The 14,472-nt window shown below is 34.2% G+C and overlaps 1 protein-coding gene and 2 pseudogenes across 15 annotated transcripts in view; 1 reads left to right on the top strand and 2 right to left on the bottom strand.

Annotated features, from left to right (window-relative positions):
* MBD5 (methyl-CpG binding domain protein 5) overlaps positions 1–14,472 on the bottom strand; it is a 524,034-nt gene that overhangs the window by 294,648 nt on the left and 214,914 nt on the right. For all 15 annotated transcript variants that reach the window (XM_077153719.1, XM_077153722.1, XM_077153715.1 and 12 more), the window contains one exon: positions 1,339–1,432. The gene's annotated coding sequence lies outside the window, so the exon portion shown is untranslated. The remainder of the gene's footprint in view (positions 1–1,338; positions 1,433–14,472) is intronic.
* LOC143677609 (protein Tob1-like) lies at positions 5,396–10,866 on the bottom strand (annotated as a pseudogene).
* Positions 7,242–14,472, top strand: part of LOC143675746 (short transient receptor potential channel 4-associated protein pseudogene) — a 122,110-nt pseudogene continuing 114,879 nt past the window's right edge.

Genomic DNA, 14,472 nt, shown 5'->3' with positions numbered 1-14,472 from the left:
ACACCAGTGATTCAAGGGAGGAGGTCAAAAAGTCAGCATTAGCAGAAGTTTGGAATAAGCTGATTTCAACCCTGCTGGATGACTATGAGGGGTTCAAGACTTCAGTGGAGTAAGTAACTGCAGATACGGTGGAAAAAAATAAGAGAACTAGAATTAGAAGTGGAACCTAAAGTTGTGTCTGAATTGCTGCAATCTCATGATAAAACTTAAATGGATGAGGAGTTACTTCTTACAGGTGAGCAAAAAAAAAGTAGATTCTCAATATGGAATCTATTCCTGGTGAAGATACTGTGAATGTTGTTGAAACGATAGCAAAGAATGTACAGTATTATATAAACCTAGTTGGAAAAGCAGCAGCAGGGTTTGAGATGACATTGCAATTTTGAAAGAAATTCTATGGTGGGTAAAATGCTACCAATTAGCATCATATGCTACAAAAAAATCTTTCATAACGGAAGAGTCAATCAACATGGCAAACTTCAGAGTTGCCTTATTTGAAGAAATTGTCACAGTCACTGAAACCTTCAGCAACCTCCACCTTGATCATTTGTTAGACTACAGTACAGTGAAAACATAACTTTTATTTGAATTGTGAAAGCAAAATATTCATGTGACTCGTTTATTGCAATATTCACTTTATTGCGGTGGTCTCCAGTATACGCCTGTACCTTTTGTGTGTGTCATTTTGGAGGCCTTTGAGTGAGGCCTTACCTCATTCAAAATTCTACCAAAAGGTAGTGAGAAATTTACTTAGTCATATAAGCATGTGAGCAGTCATGGGAGTCAGGAAGAGAAAATACTAAGTGCAAGGGTATGCTAGGTCAAGAGAAATCTTTGGGGAGTTATGAAATACTAAAACAAGGATTGGTATTCAGAGTTATGAATACTGGGAGTAAATGAAATTATGACAGGGCTTTTTTAGAATAGGTAAAGAATAAATTTTTACCATGATTAATGAACTGATTAATTAATACATTAAAAAGAAAACAGTACAGTGAATAATAGTTCTTGATTATTTTTCCAAGTTAAACTTCCTTGCTGACTAAGTTGTGCTCCCAGGTTTGGTAGAAGCTACTTCATTTTGTCTTCTTTCTTCTTAGATGCCTTGTTTTCCATATAATATGTCAGGTTTTATTGCTTGTCATATGAAATCTGATACTTTCTGTGAAGATGGAATTAGAATGGCACAAAAATTTGTGTCTGAATATGAATGAATGTGGTTGTGCGATTGGTTTAGCAGGGCTAGTGATAAAAGTAAGCAAATGTAGCAAATGAAATTAATCTGGCAATCTTAACTACTGACTTTCATTTATTTGTTAGGCTATAGGTATTACTTACCTTGCGTGTCTAACTTTTAAAGATCTTGTCTGTAAACCATAAAAACTTCAATATCTTCTTCCCACACACAGAAACCAATATCTTCATTGAACATCTAAAAGAAAAATAAGGCAATATCATGAATTTCAGGTTATAGATATTGCTCTATTAATTTTAAATATAAAAGCATATCTAAAATTATTCTTTATGAAAAGAAGAGAAGGGCATTGTGGGACAACTAGCGATCTCCATCAAAACCCTACAATGTGACAAACACAGTGCTGGCCAATAAATACACGATGAATTAAAAAAAAAAATTCATTATGACACTTATTTATGTAAGTTTGGGCAAAGGCATTGTATTACAGGGCTATTTTATATAAACAAACAGTAATAATATTGAGATTTCCCCTTTAGAAGAACTTGAAATTTCTGTGGAACATAATTTTGACCTATGTAATAGTGTCAAATGCTCTTTACACTACTGATTTTATCTGGCTACCTAGTTTTTATGCAAAGTTCGTATAAAATATAATTTTAAATACATTGATTCTGATGTCCTAGATAAATATCTAGAAAATACTTCTCTTGTTCAAAATGGATAATTACTAAAATATATTCTTGATTATATTTGAGCTGCCTGTAAGAGTCAAATTCCTAGGAATCCCTAATTCAATTAGTAAGTATATTTTTCTTATATGAAAAAGTCAAAATATTATTCCCCCCCTTATCACTTAAACTGCCCAGTCAATACTTTAAACCAATGTAGTAAAGCTAGGCAAAGAACGCCTTTCAAAAGAAATTGCCTCTAACAGATAGAGAAAAACAGAGAACCAAATTACCCAGAGAAAATGTTCTTTGTTGAGAGAACTCTACTGCGATTTCCTTTGATAATATTTTTAATCAGTCTGAGACAATTCAGTTAGGAAAACAGAATGTGGCTACTACAGGGCCATATCTTTAAGTATGTGGTTTTGAGTACTATGGATTTTTAAGAACAATATCAAGGAATTTTCAATCAGCAATATCACTTTTCCTTTTGGTCTTTAGTGTAGATCTGTGTTTTGCAATCATAGTTGCAAATTAAAAACATTTAGGCACTCTGAAAATATAACGAGACTCAGTTCCTTCTTTAGATACTCTGATATTGCAAAGTGGGTTCGGGTCCCAGGTACACTTTAAAATGATTAAGGACAGGTGACTGTTTCTTTGTGTAAGGAAGAATCTCACTGCAACTATACTACTGAATTTCTACAGATTAAGTAATAAAACACTAACTCCAAAAAAAATACTGTCTAGAAATGTCTATGAAAACTACTCAGGCACATGCTAATCTGAATACTAAATACTGAAAATGACGCCAAAGCTTGCATGGCACACACAACTCTATCTCAAGAACCATGTAATGTTTTAGATTACATGAATCCTAGCACGATGTAAATAATACTTGCAATGAACTGAAACTACAACACACTTAAAAACCAAAAGTACTACTTTAAAATGGAGATTACCAGGGGCCTTGCCCAGAGATTCTGATTCAGTAAAACAAGGTTGAGCCCATGGGTTCTCTAGTTGTACAAGCATCCCAGGTGATTCTAACGTAGAAGGTCCACAGACTATAAAAAAAGCGCTAAAGATTTATGAACACTGATTATAACTGGACTTTCATTATTAGCATTTATAAAAACAGGGCTCAAATACTTCTTGAGTAATTCTAATGCTATAATTCTACTTTAAAAAGATAATCCCAAGACAATAGTTTAGGAAAGAACTTTAAACCTATAGTAAATATGACTTTAACAATAAATCAATGATTAATATAGATAAAATAAATGTACATGATTTATATATTTTGTATGATTTGCTATCCCCCCTAAGTAGACTGCATAAGTAGGTAATTAATAAGCATTGTGACAAAAAAAGAGGAAATAGGTTATATTCTATAATGAAAATTTTAACCTAAAATCTCATAGAAAATTGGAAACATGCCTGCAATGTCTTAGAATTTAAACTTTTTGTCCTTTACTGAGTGGGGGAATAAAGCTCTTCTAGCATCATTTGCTCTATTTAAATACGAAGATCATATTTTTTAAAAAGAAAAACGCTTGAATCAATTTCCTCAAGAACATATTAATATAACTTACTAAAAATAACATGAAATAGGCTGTGAACATTTTAGTTTTGAAAAGTCTTATGAACAGATCCTGAAATACTTTGCAATAAAAATAAGATATTTATATAGTCTTAAAAGAAAATTCTAATAGAGGTGAGTCCCTGCTATAAATAAGGATGGTCAGTGACTTCAATAACCTCTAAATCTTGAAAGAAAATTACACTTTAGCTCTTACCTGTTTTATCTAGTTTGGAAATCTATTATTGAAATATTCTTTGTATATGGATGTGTCACTAAAGAGCTCAAGTTAAAAAAGTTAAAGTTAAAATCAAGTTACAGTTCATGACTAGGGAAAATTTTTTTCCCAGGCCTACTGCTAATGCTTAATAGGTAGCAAACATTCATGGACTTTCCAAATGTCTATACTAACAGGAAGCTGTTCCATCTCTCAAATCTGCAGGTTCAGCTGCACATCTGTTTCTGTGGCTTACCAGTACACCTAGGATGTTTTTTGGCAAGACTCTTGATCTTTCACTCTCTGAACCCAGCTTCTGGTTTTTTTTTTTCTCCCTCTTCTCTTGGTCAATCAAAACTTGGCTTAAATACTGCTTCCTCTTTGGAGGCAATTCTGAGCAATCTGATACCAAAAGCCCTGATTTCCTATACTAATTATTCCAAATTACTTAATTAATCATGTACTCACTTATGGTCTCTGCTGTGGGTTGAACTATGTCCTCCAAAAAGACAGGATGATGTTATAACTCCCAGTATTACCTATTTCCTTATTTGGAAATAGAGTCTTTGCAGATACAATCAAGTTAAGATTAATCAAGTTAAGTAGGGTGGACCCTAATTCAGTATGATTAGTTTTCTTCTAAGAAGAGACACAGAGAGAGCAGACTGCCAAGTAAAAACTGAGGCAGAGATTGGAATTATGCTGTCAGGAGCCTAGGAACAACTGGGGCTACCAAAAGCTGGAAGAGGCAAGGAAGGATTCTCCCCCACATAGGCTTCCAAGGGAGCACGGCCCTGCCAACAACCTGATGTCATATTTCTTGCCTCCAGAATTGTAAGGTAAATACATTTCTGTTGCTTTAAGCCACCTAGTTTGTGGTACTTTATAATGGCAGCTTTAGGAAACTAACATAGTCATCTTTTTCTATCTTTTGCTATCATTTAAGATTTGGCATGTTTATCTTATTTCCTCAATGAGATTATAACTTCCCAGAAGGACCTAGCATGAAAGCACTTAATAAATATGTGGTGATTTTATTTGTTGGTCTTTCTAATAATGGAATACAGTCTATTACAGTGATTGGGTAAGGCACCCAGCCTTTTTCTTCAGCAAATTTTACGAAGAACAAAAAAATTGTAATTCCTATGCTGCATGAATTTTCTCAACTGTTCTGCAAATGACACACCAAAGTATCTTAATCTCCATAATTCAGGAGGTTTGGGTTAGCTGAGAGTAATGGTGTAATTGTTACTGTTATTTGCTAATAATCATGAAATTAACAAGAATTATGTTTTTTTTCATTGAATCAGATTTTACTTTCATATACTTAACATAGAAGTTACACAGAACATGGTTCAAAGTTTCTTTGCTAAGATCCTTAGAAAAATACATATTTCAATAAGAATCAATAATTCTTCAACTCACACACTTGGTTTATATCTCAAAATAATACATATTATTCTTTAATGATTAAAACGCAAGTTTTTAGATAACATACATAGTTAAATATTGAATTATCATATAAATTGCTAAAACTTCTTCCATGTTTTATTTATTTCTTTAATAGCCTGTTATTCTTTTCCCAACTTTTTGAGTTGGGTTCTGTGCAGGTTTGAAACTGTTGTGTACCACAGGAAAGCCATGTTCTTTAATCCTGATTCAGTAATGTTGGGTGGGATCTTTTTGATAAAGTTGTTTCCATGGAGATGTGACCCACCCAGTTGTGTTAACTTGTAACTTAATAAATTCCCTTTATTAGAGCCAACCCATTTCTGGTATACTGCATTTCTGGCAGCATTAACAAAGTAAAACAGGTTCTTAGCCCATTGTTTCTCAGTTTTTCTTACGTTCTAACATATGCATTACATAGAATTCCACATAGCTTATATAGCTGCATTCTCCAAATTCTGACATATGATATTTTCCTTTTCTTTCAGTCTAAAATACTTTCTAATATTTATTAAAATTTCTTCCTTGATTCATGAATTATTTCCAAACAGACAGGAGTTTGGGTTTACCTTTTTTTGTTGCAGATTTGTATTTTGACTGTATTATGGCCAAAGAATGTGGTTATATGGTATTAGTGGTCTTGTGTTTGTTGAGATGGTTGTTGAGTCCCCATACTGTGTGTTTTCTAATTCTTAGGTGCAGGGTTCAATATATGTCTACTAGATCAAGCTTGTTAATCACACATTTCAAAACTTCTACAGGCACCTGCTATTATACTTTCTCAAGGTTTCTTTCTGTCATTATATTCAATTATTTTAAATGCTATAAAGTTTTCTTTTATATTCTGATTCAGGCTTTAGTTCTATTTGTTCATGTTCTTGAGAGCCTGATATTGCATTTATGGTATATTATGCCTTTTCCTTATGTGATTTTCGAAATTATACATTGTAGGCATATCTTAGGTTAGCCTATTTTCCTCCATGAATCTCTGTGCCGTTAATAGTTTTGCTTTTTCCAGGTGCTTCAGATGAATCAATTGTTCATTTTATACTAATTTCTCAACTGGGGAGTTTCTAGAAGATGTAGGTAATATAAATTTGAACCTTGGATCTCTAGTCACCAGTGGAGACCTACTGCTCATCAAAAACTCAGGCAGGGACAGACAGGACTTCTTATTGTTTATCTGTATTGATAGATTTTGTTCAATTACTGCTCACTTGTACTCACAGGTTTTGTTCTAGTCCAACTTTTCATTAAGGGTATCATTTTTAAGAGTCCCAGTTTTAGGCTGAGGTTTCTGTTCCAATACCCTACCTTGCCTTGAGCCCTATATCTTGTGTCTTATAATTTTAACACTCAAAACCATTATATTATTCCTTCTAGAGTGACCACAGTATTGCCAGCTACTAAGTTACCACTCTGCTTTTATCCTCCTTTTTGATACCTGGAAGCATTCACTTTTTTTCTTTTGAGTTTAGCCATATATTTAAAATAATTTTTAGTCTACTAAAAAGAAGGATATGCATCCATGTTGCTTCAACTACTATCCTTCATTTTCGTACAGTCAAATTTGGTATCAGCAAAAGTGGGAGTGGAAAGGTTAAAGGCTGAGTGGATTGGGGTAAGACGGTAAGGCTTACAGGAGCAGTGTGAACAAAGGAGGTGATGGAGCACTGGACACTGATGAACCTGCATCATTTATGGGCATAAAAAGCTGGGCCTCTGGGTTAAAGTTGTTTTTGAGTGCCTTATCCAACTCATGCCCATTTTCATTGTTATCATCCACATAGAGCACTTTCACTGGTCCTTCTTCACTGATTAGTAGGAAATTTCAAACGGGTCAGTCCAAACACTAAGATCCTACGGCAGGCTGTGACGATCATCATCAATCTCCAAACCACTCTATTTGGATACCTGTTCATCATTGGGTCCACTTCTCCCTGGTGTGTATACACCTAAATCCTGATCCTTTGTCTGGCTTTTCAGGATAACAGTGCAATTGCTATTTCTTTAAGAAATCTTTTACGCTCTTCACCACAAATGTTGACATGTCTCCTGGGAGGTTTACTGCACACATATGTAATAATAAAATTGAGTGCTACTTGGATTTCAAGCTGCATGGTTGCGATGCCTCAAAGTTAAGTTTGAGTTTCAATTTCCCTAACAACAACAAAAAAGCTTTCAGTTTACGGCAGAGAAACAAATTTTCATTCAAAGTGTTGGTATTAGATTATTGTCCTTCACATGAGTGGCTGAAAAGAATGACTTTGTGATCTTCATGTTTATACTGATGACAAGAAAACATTCTTACAAACAGGAAGTCTCGTTGAAGATACTTAGGTTTAGATTAAGTAAAAAATCTGAGTTCCTTAGTATCCAATTTTGATCAGCAGCGACTTGCTTATTTCTGACATCTAGCTGTTACCATTCAGAGACGGATGCAGGCAATGATGACAAACACACACTTTTCACCTAAAATGTTCAACACAAGAAGAACTTGAGCTTGGGGACTTCTGCAGTTGAAATCAACCAAATGGGCCTTTTCAGCCTACCTGGCTTTGTTGAACAGCTTTGCATGATGGCTACTCAAAAGGTGTCAGAGACAAATGGGAACAGTCAGCTTTCTTCAGGAAGACAGCTGTTCAGTGGTACACCTGTTGAAGCAATGCTCTGGTGTTGGATGCCCTGATACGAGTGGCCAATGAGGAACCTGAGCACAATCAAGCAGCTTGTGATGAGAATGGCTTACCTCACACTTCAACTAGGACACATGTGACCCAGTCAATGAAGATTAGGCATGAGATCATGTTCAAACTGGAAGCATTCTATTTTCTCTGTGTGCTGCTGATGAGGTGTCAGCAAAATCAGGTTCACAGAATGATTGCAGAGTTCAAGCTGATCCTCAGGCTCCATAACTTATATGACAGGCTGACATGGAAGAAGCGTTCAGCATTGGCCCGTATCCTCCCTGGTTAAAACCAGAACTGTAACTGTGACCCAGACATCACCTTGAAGACAGAGTTTATGAGTTTCCGTCAGAGTTTCAGTGACCACCATGAAAACAAGTATCTGTTTTACAGCCAGGAGCTGAATGAACTCAGTGCCACCTCTCTCAAGGTCAACATCTTCAAGGTGGGAACTGTCAACATTGACAGGAGTTTGGTGAGGGGCTTATTAACTTGACTGCTGCAGGTCATGAAGAAGGAGCCATCTGAATTATCTTTCAGGTTTTGGCAAGCTCAGGTTGTGGAGAGTTTCCTTCAAGGGATTACCTCCTATGCAGACCAGCTGGTCCTGCTGAAGCAAGGCTTTTTGGAATACATCATGAACTGTGTTATGGACAGTGAATTTAAGTGAGGGGATGCACTCTAGAGTTACTCTGATCTTCTGGGGGAGCTGATGAAGTTCAACATTGATGCAATCAGGAGATTTAATAACTAGATCAATGATGATGCAAATTCCAGGCATTTCTGAAGCAGATCAATAGCTTGTGGTGGAACTCCAACATGCTGGTATGTTGTGAAACTGTCACTGGACTGATTTGAAAACCAGGTGGACATGAGAGTGCTGAGGTCCTGCCCAAGGTTTTTTTTTTTCCACCAGCATTCTCTAAAAATGTCCATCCAATCCGGACATGACGTCTTTTCAACTGGAAAAAATAATGGATTGGTTCTGATCGTTTATTATAGTCTGTAATTTGGGGAATACTTGTAAGAGATGTATGTATACCTAAATATGCAAGCATCTTTAAAACTTTTCTAGGGGATAAAGAAATAAGCACATTTTGCTAAATAAAGTACCAAGAACATGGATATTAATATCCTGATAATAATAAATTCGATCTTAGTTTTGCAACTTATTAGATCTCTTGATAAAAAGATAAGTAATAGTCAGGTTGGGACCTTAGTAAATGGGCTGGCTGCGCATTCATTACTCTGATTCTATATAGTCTTTCTCCAACCTTGAAATCAAGGGTCTTCAAAACCACTAAATATGGAGAACTCAAAGTAGAGAAAATGAATACGTGGTAGATGAAAAAAAAAAAACAGGATTGGGAGAGTGAATTTATGAAAAAACATGCTAATAGGTTTAAATTCCCTAAATAAAAATTTTAAAAAGGACAGGAAACTAAACACATAATCAAGGACAATTCACACATCTGAACTTTTGTGTAACCATCTCCATTCATCCTTCCATGCTCATGAGCGCCTTTCAGGAACTCCCTCTGGAGCAGTGTCATAGAAATACTTATAAAGCTATTCTGCTTTTGGAAATAGTATGTATACTAGTTACCTAGCTGTCTGCCTCCATCTATATATTGACATCTTTAGAAGTAAATGATAGGATTATATTGATGCTAACTCCTAAATGTCTTCTCAGATTCTGCTTCTTGCCTCTCTGGGTCCTGACTTAGTGTTCACTCTTACGCACTTCAAACAGCATATTTCTCCTCATTGTTACCAGTGGAGTACAGTGTGCAATCCACAGCAGACTTTATCTTTTTCATGGCTTCCTTAAAAAATCACTACTATTGATATCACCTCCATTTTCTTTCTCAAACATCATTTTCCTCTTTTATCATTATCATCACCAACAAGATTCAGCTACATTTCCAGAAAGCTAGGTATTGTTTTTCAATGCTAAGAAGTTCTATACAGGAGGAAAAAGAAAAGGAACAGAGATAACTACTACTATTTCATTGCTCTGTATTATGTTGAAAGAGTAGATGGAATGACTGGATGAGAAGCAAGAATATTAAAGAAGAAATTTAAGCATCAGGAGTCATTACATGATAACCTTGAAGTTCCCTTTCAATTCCATGAGTCTATAACCTATAATTAGGAGTCACAAGAATTTTTATGAACCAATAGGAGAAGGATATTTTAATAAAAGGATTCACAAATAACAAAACTATACTGTACTCTTTGGAGGTAGACAACAGAAATTAAGAAGCATTTAATAGAATATCATGAATTTTTTCAATTCTAACACAATATGACAAACTATAAAGAGTAGTTGTATCAATCACCAATCTATTATCTAAAATGCTTAACGGATCTCAAGATTAAAACAAACATCATAATTTGGTAGTCAACCAACATAAAGAACAAAATAAAAATCGTGGGAGTGAAGCTAAAATTCATGCCACCAAATATAAATTTGCAGAAGATATGGGATTTAACCCACACAAACTGAGGTTCCTGATGATGATAAAATAGAAAATGAACCCATGACCCTGGACAATTGAGAGAGACAGAGAGAGAGTGAAAGAGAGCTATTTTTATGATCGAAAATTAGGAGGCCCTAAAGAGGGTTTACATATTTTCAAATACTTAATGGTACCACGATAACATTTTTGAGCAAGTGACACACAAGACACAACTATCCCAAAGACAATCACTACTATTAAGATAGTTTTTATTTAACTATCACAAATCCACTTCTGTGCCTAAATGGAAATCCAGATCCAGAGTATGCACTACAGTGCTTTATTCACAATGATGGTAAAAAAGATAATGATAGCTGTAAAAGCAATTCTACTATATCGAACTGAACAAATTATGGGAGTGCTGAAGGAGATTAAGCAAAAAATACTGAATCAGAAATTGGGAAGCTCAGAGAAAGTCTTCTCAGACATTCTCTGCATAAAAACAAAAGATCACATTAGTTAAAAACATTAATAAAATATGGAAGACTTATTAATTAGTACTTGTTAATTAAGACTAATTTGAGGGAAAACTAATTAGAAAGAAGATATATTTGATTTAACTTAAAGAAAATTTAAAATACAATTTAAAAATATGTGCATAGAGATTAAAATTGCTGTCTTATGAGCAATTTTTTTAAAGGAGCAGCTTCAGAATGCAGCTATGGATTATCAAAATTTGCAAATAAACGGCTTATATACAAACATCAAATATTATAGCATAAGACTTTTAAAAATTCTTGTAATGTGTAAGAACTCTTGTTCCAATATTATGGCATTGATAATGTAAAACACAATATTTTAATATAGTGTTTGCTACAGCCAAAGTGACTTTTCAAATTACCAGCCCTCCCCTACCTCCACTAAAATAAAAATTTAAAACGAAGAGACCTCAAAGCAATATCTTTTTGTCAGGCTAAATGATAAAAAGCAAGTAGCTACATCTTGGAAAAATATTTAAAAGCTAGAAAAGAAACGAAGGTAAGGTAGAAAACAACAAAATGAAAATTTCCTAAATAAGCAAAACAAACTCTACAGTAATTCCCAATAGGCAAAAAAAGGTAGCAGGGAGGATGGACCACTCATGGAAAAGGTGTTAGAATTCTGTTCAAGGAGGTGGAGAAGTCCCCACATGTCAACCCACTGAAGAAACAGAATGACAAGGATGGAAAATGCAAATACACAGAATAGCAGTACTGCTCTAAATGATGTCTCAAAAGGAGGTTAATGTGACTGAAACATCAAAGCAGCCAGCGCTTGGGGGCAATAGTAGGCCCTGACTTTCTGCAGATTTTTGGTAAAGGTACTCATAACAGCAAAAGAAGCCATGTTGCAGGAGGAATTCTGTGAGCTAGCAGTAATGCCTGATTTTATGATGTCTGCAAAGAGTTATCATTTACCAAAAGAGAACATTATTTCAAATTCTACCAACTATAGCTCAATATTATGCCAGCCTGTCAAATAATGGAGTATTTTGATAGAGAAAATAACACACTGACACAAGAATAAAATCCTTATAAACAAAAAAGATGCCTGGGTTACACAAACTATCTTCAGGAATGAACAAAGATAGGGTCATTACTGATTCAGTAACATATATTTGGGAATCAAGAAATGAAATCTGAATATAAGCAAATACAATGACAAAGAAGTTCTGAGTTGCTTTTGTTCATTAGAGATATTTCAGATTTATACGATTGTCCTGCCAGATACTTTTGAGCTGCACAAAAATTTTAGATCTTTCAAAGGTGACAAATCAAAAGCTATATATAAAACGTGAAGTATTTCCAGAAACTTGCTTGATCCTGTGTTTATAATGAAAAGAAACAACTACGCAGGGAAATAACCACTCAAATTTATAAACCAAAACATTATCAGCCATTTTGCTCTGAGTAATTTAAATCTTAATACCACATCTCACAATAGCTCTAAGTGATACTGAAATTAATAAAATATTAACTGTTCCCTATGTGACTGGTACTTGATAATGCTACAATTTCAGATGATTCCTTAGCACTAAAAACATAGCTGTAGATACTATTGCAGACATAGATATAATAATAAAATGTGCACTCTATGTAAAAAAAATATATATATACACACACATACATATAATCTTAATTGGATATAGAAGCTACAAATCAATATGTGGAAGTAAACCCTAGTATTATGGGTTAATTTTCAGTAAAAACTAAATATAAAAAATATTTATTAATAGGCTGCTTGCAATAGAATACCAAAACATTAGCAAATGAAACAAAAAATAAAATAAAATATTCAGTTAATACATAGGAAAGTAAAAAAAAAAAAGCAGTAATTGTGCTGGCAATATATGCCTTTATGTTCGGTTAAACCACGTGTAAGTGCCCTTAAAAAATGATGAATATTGGTAATTTTATGTAGTGCAAACTAAAAGTGTTGGACTTAACATATTTCATTTAATTCTATGAAATAGTGTTACAAACCAAACCAATATATCTGTTTCCTAAAATCTGTAATTTAAAATAATTTTTCTACCACACAAGAAAGATGAAAGAGGAGTAAATACTATTAGTGATTTGTTGCTCTTTAATTATGAAATTAAGAAAGATTGGGTTTTTAGTATATAATACTACCCAAATTGTTAGGTAAAAATCAATACTGTGCCTTAGTGTCACCCCCAGAGAACCTCTTTTGTTGCTCAGATGTCGCCTCTCTCTCTCTAAGCCAACTTGGCAGGTGAACTCACTGCCCCCCCCCATGACTCCTGGGGGCGGGGGTGAGGTACATCTCTCTGGCATCATGGGACAGAACTCCCAGGATGAACCAGGACCCAGCATCAGGGTACTGAGAAAGCCTTCTTGACCAAAAAGGGGAAGAGAAAAATGAGACAAAATAAAGTTGCAGTGGCTGAGAGATTTCAAAGAGTTGAGAGTTATCCTGGAGGTTATTCTTGTACATTGTATAGATATCCCTTTTTAGTTTATGCTGTTTTGGAATGAAATATCTGAAACTGTTGAGCTGTGTTCCAGCAGACTTGATTCTTGAAGACGACTGTATAACAATATAACTTTTACAATGTGACTGTGTGATTGTAAAAACCTTGTATCTGATGTTCCTTTTATTCAGGTAAGGACAGATGAGTAAAAAAAATAAGGATAAAAATTAATAAATAATTGGGGGATAAGGGTAAAATAAACTGGGTAGATGGAAATACTTGTGGTCAATGAGAGGGAGGGGTAAGGTGTATGGTATGTATGAGTCTTTTCTTTCTTCTTTCATTTCTTTTTCTGGATTGATACAAATGCTCTAAAAATGATCATGGTGATGAACGCACAACTCATTTGATGATATTGTAGGTCACTGATTGTATACCATGTATGAACTGTATGTAAATAAAATATTTTTATTAAATTAAAATATTTTATTAAAAAAACATGTTTTATACTTTTTTGGATGTAGAGACAGAATATTATAACAAAAGGAAGGTTATAATTGAGAGCAAATTTACATTTGGAAAAATGCAAATCAACAAATCCTTGATAGTATCTGCAATAGCTTAAATATTTGGGCCAAAGGTAAGGTGAGAGCCTCCTCTTCCAAATTATTGCAAGTTTATAATTAAAAAAAAAAAAGGTTGAATGTAAATAAATGTAATCTATGGTAAATGGCAATCAATCAATCAATGCAATTAAAGATTTCCATATGATGTAATAACAGTTAGCAGAAATAACCAGAAAAGAATTTCCAATTGTTTGTGATCCTAAAAACAAAAATTAAGACAGCATTTTTTTTTTCTCTGTATGCTGTATGGCAGGGGTCACATTTCATTCTTTTTCCATGTGAGTCCCCTTATTGCAACACCATTTGTTGAATTTTTTTTTTCTTTGTTTGGTTTGGTTTTTCATTTCTTTGTTTGTTTGGGAAGTACATGGGCTGGGAATTGAACTTGGGTCTCCCTCATGGCAGGCGTGAATTCTACCACTGAACTACCCTCGCACCCCGAGATAGCACTTCTAACTAAGAACATAACATTTTAAAAGCAGGTGTATTTTAAAAAATTTTAAAGTTACCTAATTAAAAAAAATTTTTTTTGATATAGCTGATGTTTGGTCAGAATGAACAGTGTGGCAGTACCTGCTGTTCAAACACTATAATAAAATAAAATACAAT

This window comes from Tamandua tetradactyla, chromosome 3 (assembly GCF_023851605.1).
Source record: "Tamandua tetradactyla isolate mTamTet1 chromosome 3, mTamTet1.pri, whole genome shotgun sequence".
NCBI lineage: Eukaryota > Metazoa > Chordata > Mammalia > Pilosa > Myrmecophagidae > Tamandua > Tamandua tetradactyla.
Note: the sequence above shows the minus strand (reverse complement) of the source record. Positions and strands in the feature narration are given on the sequence as shown.